Genomic DNA, 9,311 nt, shown 5'->3' with positions numbered 1-9,311 from the left:
GTGGAGACTCGGTGGTGTTACCGGTCATCAGCACTTCTGTAAAGAACAGCTTGATCGAGCTATAATTCACAGGCCACACAATTCACACATTTAAAGCATGTAATTCCACTGCTTCTACTGTGTCACGCAGCTGTGCAACCAGCACCACACTCAGGTTTAGAATATGTCAGCTCACCCCAGAAAGAAATCCTGTGCCCTTTACCTACCTCCCCTACCCACCACCCTCCCCAATCCCCTGCCCTAGGCAACCTTGAATTTGCTCTCTCTGGATTTGTCTATTGCGGACATTTCACAGAAGTGGGGTCGCATAACACGCGGCCTTTGGCTTATTGACTCAAGCACGAGGCTCTCGAGGTCCGTGCGTGTGGCAGCGCGTGGCAGCCCTTCATTCCTGCCCGTGGCTGAATGTGCCGCAGTACGGAGGCACTGCACTTTGTTTACCCAGCCACCAGCTGATGGACACTTGGGTTGTTCTACTTTTTGGCGATCATGAATAATGCCGCTGTGAACATTTGAGTACGAGTTTCTATGTGGACATATGTTTTCAGTTCTCCAGAAAAGAAATTGCTGGGTCATACGGTAACTCCACCGGTGGCTTTTGGAGGAGCCGCTAGATGGTTTTCCAAGTCGGCTGCACCATTTTCATCCCAATCGGCAGTGTACAAGCGCTCTGATTTCCCCACATCCTCACCAACACTTGTTAAAACCTGGCTTTTTTTTAATTACAGCCATTCTGGTGGGTATGAAATAGAAACTCACTGCAGCTTGGCTTTGATCATTTTCTTGTCTGTATTCCTGCAAGAGTGATCTGGTAGTAACGGCCATGAGGAATTGTGGTTTGTGTCCATTATCTTGATTGTGGTGATGGTTTCACTAGTATATACAAATGTCAGAATTCGTCAAATTGCATGCCTTACATATGTGCAGTTAATTGTTCACTTGAACCTTGAACAATGTGGGGGTTTGGGATGTCAACCTCCCACGTGGTCAAAAATCTGAGTATAACTTTTGACTCCTCCAAAATGTAACTACTCATAGCCGACTGTTACCCAGGAGACTTACCTGTAACATAAACAGTCAGTGAGAATTCTGTATGCCAGATAGATTATATGGTATATTCTCACAATAAAGTGAGCTAGAGAAAATAAGATGTTATTCAAAAATCATAAGGAAGAGAAAATATATTTACTATTCATTAAACGGAAGTGGACCGTCATGCAGGTCTTCATCCTCTTCGTCCTCACACTGAGTGGGCTGAGGAGGAGAAGGAGGAAGAGGAGGGTGGGTCTTGCTGTCTCAGAGGCCAGCGAAAATCTGCATGTCAGTTGGACCTGGCGGTTCAAACCTGTGTTGTGCAAAGGTTGACCGTGTATCAATTACATCTTAATGAAGCTGTCAAACAAACAAATAACCACTCCCCCACCTCCAGAAAAGCAGTAACACCACACGCCAGGGAGCTGGAATAATTACGTTTCTTTTTTCCAAAAAGTCTCTGGACTATTTTTGTCCGTGAGCCCTTTTGCCTCTATGTCTTAACACTACAAAGTGTCTCAGAAAATTTTTTAGAAATAGGCCTGATATGAGAACCGAATGGAAGATGTGCCTCTGGGGGGTGAGGGCCTGCTGGGACCCCCCAGAAGGTGCAAGGTGCCGGGCAGGGCACTCAGGCTCTCTGTAGCCCCCTCATGGTGGGGCACCCACCCTGGGCCCTTGGAACAGGCCTCAGGCTAAGTTCTTTCTCTTCAGATCAACCCCATGGTTGCAGGGACAGACAACAGATAATCTCAACCTGGAAACAAATCTCTGTCCATAACATTCACAAACCATTGGAAGCTTTAGTCATATTTATACGTCCTCTATGGCTTGATCAATAGTCTCATATACTGAAGACACTGACAAATGCAATTAACAATGAAAGCCAAAGAATTACAATGTGATAATAAGGTCGGTATTATTTATGTATTCCAATCAGGGAGATAATTGCGAAACTCTAAACAAAGGAGAACACAGAAAATAGCTCATGTACACTCAATTATCTTAGTCCTACTTCAAATTAAATTCATTTAGGAAGAAACTTTTTAAAGGATGATAAAATTTAAAATGCCATCCAGGTATGGTGGCTCATGCCTGTAATCCCAGCACTTTGGAAGGCTCAATCACTTGAACCCAGGAGTTTGAGACCAGCCTGGGCAACACAGGGAGATCCCGTCTCTACAAACTATAAAAGAATTAGCCAGGCATGGAGTGGCGCGCCTGTGGTCCCACCTATTCTAGAGGCTGAGGTGGGAGGATTGGTTCATCCTGGGAGGTCGAGGCTGCGGTAAACAGTGATTGTACCACTGCACTCCCGCCTCGGCAACAGAGCGAGACTCTGTCAAAATAGAATAATAATAACAAAATTTTAAACATCATATTCTTTACAAGATATTTAGAACTCCAGGAGAACATGCAACCACACAAACAAAATGGCCTGCTCTTCAACGATGGTACAGATCGCGTTTGTCCGTCAACACAAAAGGTGAGAGCCGCGTGCGTGACAGACGACCGACACAGCGTGAAGACGTGAGCCCTGCAGATCTGCTAGGAATAGGAACATACGGATGTCTGCTGTCGAGAAAATATAGCCACACACTAAACAATAAACACAGGTATTAAATATGTATGTGAAGCCTTTATATTAATTAAAGGTATAAGATGTGTACATGATTTTTTAAAGCCACTATAAATATGGCCTAGTCAAAAAAAAATCTACACATTGTGCTAAGTGATCCAGTCGCTAGTGTGGAGACTGCGCTGCTGACCTCACAGCACAGAGGAACGCGTGTCCCAGCCACTGGCCACAGGTGAGCATCTGTGAGGCCTGCCTGTGCCCACCTCACACAGACTCGTGGCCGGCTGGCCCCTTCCTCACGCTCCTCGTGGAATCCTGAAATGGTTTCTCATGCTGGTCATTTGTTTCCCAAGCCCGGCCGCAAATATCACTGAGCCACAGTAACCCTTTCAGTTCCACAGTGACACCTTTCAATCCACTCACAGCGTTCAGGCGTCGCTTACACAGGCTCCGCTTTCGCCGGAGTGAGGATTGTGCCTTCACTGAGCAGAGACGTGCTCCCACCTCAGCAGGGATGCACCAAACACGCCTGCTAAAGCCCAAACCCCTGACTCATTTTCTCAGAGCCCTTGTATTTTGATAAGATATAGTTTACACACCTCATATAGATGTAGAAACTGTCTTTCAACATCCGTGCTTAGGACAAAATCCCATCTCCTAGGGCCCGGGAACCTGTCAGGGCCTGAGTCCAAATCCTGGCGTCTTCACCCAGCAACCCCCGCAGGTCACTCAGCCTCCTGTGGCCTCTGTCTCCTCACAGTTGAATGCACAGAGATAGAGAATAACACGGTGGTTCCCAGGGCTGGGGAAGAAATGGGAGACAAAGCAGGTAAGGAGGAGGCCAGTCTGGAGGGCAGCACGAGGGCTAGAGGAATAAGACCTCACGGTATTGGGGATTTTTGCTGAAAAAGTAGATTTTAGGTGTTCTTGCCACACAAAAAATGAGTAGCTATGTAAGATGATGGATATGTTAATTTGTCTGACTACAGTCACCGTTTCACTATGCGTATATATACTCAATTTCTGCCAATAACCAGTTTCTCTCAGCATAATTTCGGAATAAATAACATCACCACATCATGATACGCTGCTAGGCCATGTAGATATTGTCAAAAAGTTTACAAAAAAGGATTTTCTTAAAAAAAAAAAAAAAAAAAGACTTCATTCTGGCAAGCAGTTTGCCAGCTGGAGAAACACAGCCTTTGGTAGAAAACACTGGCGTGCGCCAAGAAAACCGGGAGAAGCGTTGTCTCGTAGAGACGGTTTCCCCCCGGTTCCCACTCTGGTCTGCTTATTCAAATGAGGGATGCACGCTTGCTTAGTTTGAATTGGCCAGTGCTTGTTTAGTCATGATTGGTCAACGGAGGTACCGTCTGTGGGTTAAGGTCCAGGAGGTGACATGGGATTTCCTGGCAGCTGTGGATTCGGGTGGCGTGGGAACAGGAGCAGCGAGTCCCGAAGTTCCACAAGCACGTGGGTTTTCCAGCCAACGGCCCCGTGGCTCTGTTTTGAATTTAGGACCAGTCAGCCACTCAGGATCTGCCTTGAAGGACTGACTCAGGCTCACAACGTGATTTTTAAAACTCGTGAGGCATGGCAGTCGGGAGGCTGACTGAACGATTTTGCTCAACTTTGCTTTCAGCCCAGCTGGGGCCTCCTACGTCAGTCAAGCCTAGGATTACAGTGGTGACTAGTGTAAGGGCTGTGCTGATTATTCGTGTCGGGAGCTTTAGGTGACCACGGAAGGTAGGACTCCCCTTCTCTGGCTTTCTCCTTTCCTGGATTTCTGAGCTGCCCAAATTCTGTTCCTTGGCTCTTCGAGGCAGTAAGTTGCAGGCTTTTAGTCCAGATTCTTGCCGCCTCTGCTTGGCTTGGACTGAGGCCGTCCTCTAGGGAAAAGCAGCAGAAAGCGGCGGCTGGCCCTGCCACCCCTTCCCGCAGGTGTGGGCTCCGTCCAGGGTCAGCCTGGCCCTGCCACCCCTTCCCGCAGGTGTGGGCTCCGTCCAGGGTCAGCCTCCTCAGGCTCCCTCCGGCGCCCCCCACACTTGTTTTTTACTTTTGTGTCCCGAGTTTGGGACTGTTGCCTGTGGGCGTGTGGGTGGCTGAGGGGCCACCTCTCCAGGGCTCAAAGTGCCCTTGGGCGCCGGCTGAGGCTGAGGCGCAGGTGGCCCTTAGAGACGGACACTGTCCATCTGAAACAAGTCCCCTTCCCCCGCAGCTGCAGAACGCCTCAGCTAAAGCCTCTGAGGATAAAATTACTTCCTGTATGAATACATTTATTTTTCTCTATGTATCCACACGCTGGCTTTTATGTTAGTACAGTGACGTTTTCCCATTTTGCAGTTGCTTGGGTCTACCTGCCCCCTCTCTCGCAGCTCCACTGACCTCAGCCCTGGGTTTTGAGAGCACGTCCCGTCTCACAAATACTTAGACTTGGAGGATCTTTACTGGGTTCTTAACATTTCTCTGTGAAAAAGCAGGGCAGGCTTCACTGTGGCTCTTTCCCACTGCCGGAGGCTCCCTGTGTGTGCTTCTCTTGGACGATGGCCTCATATCCCTGGAAATGGGCGACACCACAGACAACACAGGCTTTGCATCCTCTTCCAAATGGACCCTCAGAATGCAGCGGGCTTCAGAGAGCAGGATCCAAAGCCAGCTGGCTCCTCCACGCGCTGTTCCTGCAGGCGCAGCCATGACAGACGGTGGAACCCTTTCATTTCTAACTGAGGTCAGGTGCATGGGGAGGCCGTGACTGAGTCCAGACTCGCTCTGCCGGCCACACGGCAGCCAATACATCGAGAGACACGGAGTTGGGGCAAGGAAGGAGACTTTATCTCGGAGAGTCAGAAAATTGAGAAGATGGTGGAAACTAACGTCCCAGAGATCCATCTCGGAATTATGCGGGCTTTGCCTTGCTTGTCTTCTATGTGAGAGGGAAAGAAGGGGGACTGACCATCGCAATTGTCTGGGCTCCAACCAGCGTCTGGGGCAAGTTTGCAAAACTTCTTTGTCCGTGCGTAATGGTCTCTCATGTGACGGTAGCTAAACCTCCCCGTCTCTATAAATCCTTAACAAAACATAGTTAGCTGTTTACATACTTCCCTTTTAATCCCAGAGTTAGTTTCAAAAACTGCATGATTGCTGTTTTTGTGTTTTATCTCAGTGTTCTAAAATTATCCTGGCCTACGTGCAGGAGCGGGTGGAGGCCCCTTCAACAACAATGGAGCTGGTTGTGTCCGTTCTTTAGCTGTTTCACTGTCACAGGCCCATGTGGAGAACGTGGTCAAGGAGTTCTGGAATGTTCTGCCACCTTGTAGGAACGGTCAGTGTGACTTCTTGTGTAAACTCTCAGACACAGCTCAGCCCACCAGAAAGATATTTCAGACGAGGAACATGGGCACGAGCTGCAGCCTCCTTCTGGCTCTTCGCTAACGAGCTCGCTAAATCTAGCACACGTGTTCACTCTATATTTGCAGAACGTTATGTTTCATCTTCTTGCAAATTTGTTTGAAGGTTTTGGGGGTCCCGCCAAGATGCCTCTGCGACTCCCCCAGCAAAGCCACAGAACTCCACCTGCCAGCGAGCCTGGAGGTCGCTGAACCTGCTGCCGACACACTGAGTCTCAGCCCACGGCGGACCCCACATGGCACAAGCCCTTTCCCTGGCTGACGCCCCGCGCTGCTGCGTTCCTTCCTGGTGTGGGGTCTGCTGCGGTTCTGGTTCCGGTTTGGCCCCGTCCAATGTGCAAGTCCCTTCAGCAATGACTGGCAGCAGGTCTTCCGGTCTGCCCTGGGGCATCTGTCTCTCCTGGGGCAGGAGGGGTCCATTCCCCACGGAGAGAGGACAGAAAATCCGGCTTGCTCTTTTCCTCCTGTCCTCCTGCGAGCTCAACTCCATCAAAAGCATGTGTTGCGCCCCCTGGAAAAGAGAACAGGTTTTAGGCTCTGGACCCCTGAGTGGTGCTTCTGGGCTGGCTGTGGCCTGTGGCTGAGGACGCATCACACAAGCCACACGCACTCAGCGGGTCTGGGAGCCTCCAGCGAGAAAAGCCTTCACCTCTCCTGGTGTCTGAAATCTTTTCTTACATCAACAATGTATTGATAAATTAGATTGCAAAGTTTCTTACAGCAAAGGAACTTTGTCCTGAATGGCTGATAAGTGCTTATATGAATTTAATATCCTCAAAATCCCCAGAAAATACAGAAACTGAACTTCTAATATTTTATTTTTTATTTTTATTATTTTTTTAGAGATGGGATCTCACTATACTGCCCAGTCTGGTCTTCAGCTCCTGGCCTCAAGCGATGCTCCCACCTCAGTCTCCTAAAGTGCTGGGGTTAAGGTACGAGCCACCATACCTGGCCTTCCAATATTTTAAATGTGTTAGCCTTTCAAGAAAAAAATATTTCTCCTCAAAATTACTATCCCTCACAGCATTTTTTTCCATAAGAAACTAAGTTCATGTAATCAAAGTGATTAAACAAATCAGTTCGATAAATTTGGTTTAAAGACAGTGAATACACCTTTTTCTTCCTTTTTTTCTATGTTGCATATAATGCAGGCAGACGTTTTATTTTTGATAAGATGTAAATTTGTTTGTGTTTTTAGGTTTAAATTCCCCAGTTCTTTTCCCTGTCTTTTTTTGTTTTATTTTCAAAGCTATACACAATTTCACACATATCCTTATGATCTAGATATATTTACCAAGATATTTAAACATGTCTATTTCCTGTTTTAAAATCCCTATTAGCGGCCAGGCACAGTGGCTCATGCCGATAATCCCAGCACTTTGGGAGGTTGAGGCTGATGGATCATTTCGGGTCAGGAGTTCGAGACCAGCCTGGCCAACATGGTGAAACCCCATCTCTTCAAAAAAATATGAAAATTAGCTGAGCGTGGTGGTGTATACCTGCAATCCCAGCTACTCGGGAGGCTGAGGCAGGAGAATTGCTTGAACCCAGGAGGTGGAGGTTGCAGTGAGCAGAGATCACAGCACCGCATTCCAGCCTAAGCAACAAGAGAAACCCTGTCTCAAAATAAATAAATAAATAAATAAATCCCTATTAGCTTCCTAAATAAAATATCCATGCATCATTATTAGTAATATTTATTTGTTTTATAAATGTATTTTTATTTTTATGTTTTATTTCCATAGGTTTTTGGGAAACAGGTGGTATTTGGTTACACGAGTAAGTTCTTTAGTGATGATTTCTGAGGTTGGGTGCACCCATCACCCAAGCAGTGTACACAGCACACAATCTGTAGTCTTTTATCCCTCACTCCCTCCCACCCTTTCCCCTGAGTCCCCAGTGTCCATTGTATCCTTCTAATGCCTTTATTTCCTCATAGCTTAGCTTCCACCTATAAGAACATACGATGTTGGGTTTTTCCATTCCTGAGTTACTTCACTTAGAATAATGGTCTCCAATTCCGTCCAGGTTGCTGCAAATGCCATTATTTCATTCATTTTTATGGCTGAGTAGTATTCCATGGTGTATATATAACACAATTTCTTTATGTTGATTGATGGGCATTTGGGCTGGTTCCATATTTTTGCAATTGCAAATTGTGCTGCTATAAACATGCATGTGCAAGTATCTTTTTCGTATAATGACTTCTGTTCCTCTGGGTAGATACCCAGTGGTGGGATTGCTGGATCAAATGGTAGTTCTACTTTTAGTTCTTTAAGGAATCTCCACACTGTTTTCCATAGTGGTTGTACTAGTCTACATTGCCACCAGCCATGTAAAAGTGTTCCCTTTTCACCACATCCCCAGCAACATCTATTATTCTTTTGATTTTTTTTTTTTTATTGTGGCCATTCTTGCAGGAGTAAGGTGGTATTGCATTGTGGTTTTGTTCTTTTTGTTTGTTTGTTTGAGACGGAGTCTCACTCCGACACCCTGGCTGGAGTACCGTGGCACGATCTCAGCTCACTGCAGCCTCCACTTCCCAGGTTTAAGCATTTTTCGTGCCTCAGCCTCCCGAGTAGCAGGCATTACAGGTGCCCACCATCATGCCCAGCTAATTTTTGTATTTTTAGTGAAGACAGGGGTTTCACCACGTTGGCCAGGCTGGTTTCAAACTCCTGACCTCAAATGATCCTCCTGCCTTGGGCTCCCAAAGTGGCATTGTGGTTTTGATTTGCATTTCCCTGATAATTAGTGACGCTGAGCATTTTTTCATGTTTGTTGGCCATTTGTGTACCTTCTTTTGAGAACTGTCTATTCATGTCCTTAGCCTACTTTTTGATGGGATTGTTGATATTTTTCTTGCTAATTTGAGTTCCTTGTAGATTCTGGATATTAGTCCTTTGTCAGATGTATAGGTTGTGAAGATTTTCTCCCACTCTGTGGGTTGTCTGTTTACTCTGCTGATTGTTTCTTTTGCTGTGCAGAAGTTTTTTAGTTTAATTAAGTCCCATCTATTTGTCTTTGTTTTTGTTGCATTTGCTTTTGGGTTCTTGGTCATGAAGTCTTTGCCTAAGATAATGTCTAGAAGGGTTTTTCCAATGTTATCGTCTATAATTTTTATGGTTTCAGGCCTTAGATTTAAGTCTTGATCCATCTTGAGTTGATTTTTGTATAATGCAAAAGGTGAGGATCCAGTTTCATTCTACCACGTGTCTTGCCAATTATCCCAGCACCATTTGTTAAATAGGGTGTTCTTTCCCCACTTCATGTTTTTGTTTGCTTTGTCA

The sequence above is a fragment of the Mandrillus leucophaeus genome, unplaced genomic scaffold (assembly GCF_000951045.1).
Source record: "Mandrillus leucophaeus isolate KB7577 unplaced genomic scaffold, Mleu.le_1.0 Scaffold286, whole genome shotgun sequence".
Classification (NCBI taxonomy): Eukaryota; Metazoa; Chordata; class Mammalia; order Primates; family Cercopithecidae; genus Mandrillus; species Mandrillus leucophaeus.
The sequence above is the reverse complement of the archived record's forward strand: the minus strand, read 5'-3'. Positions refer to the sequence as shown.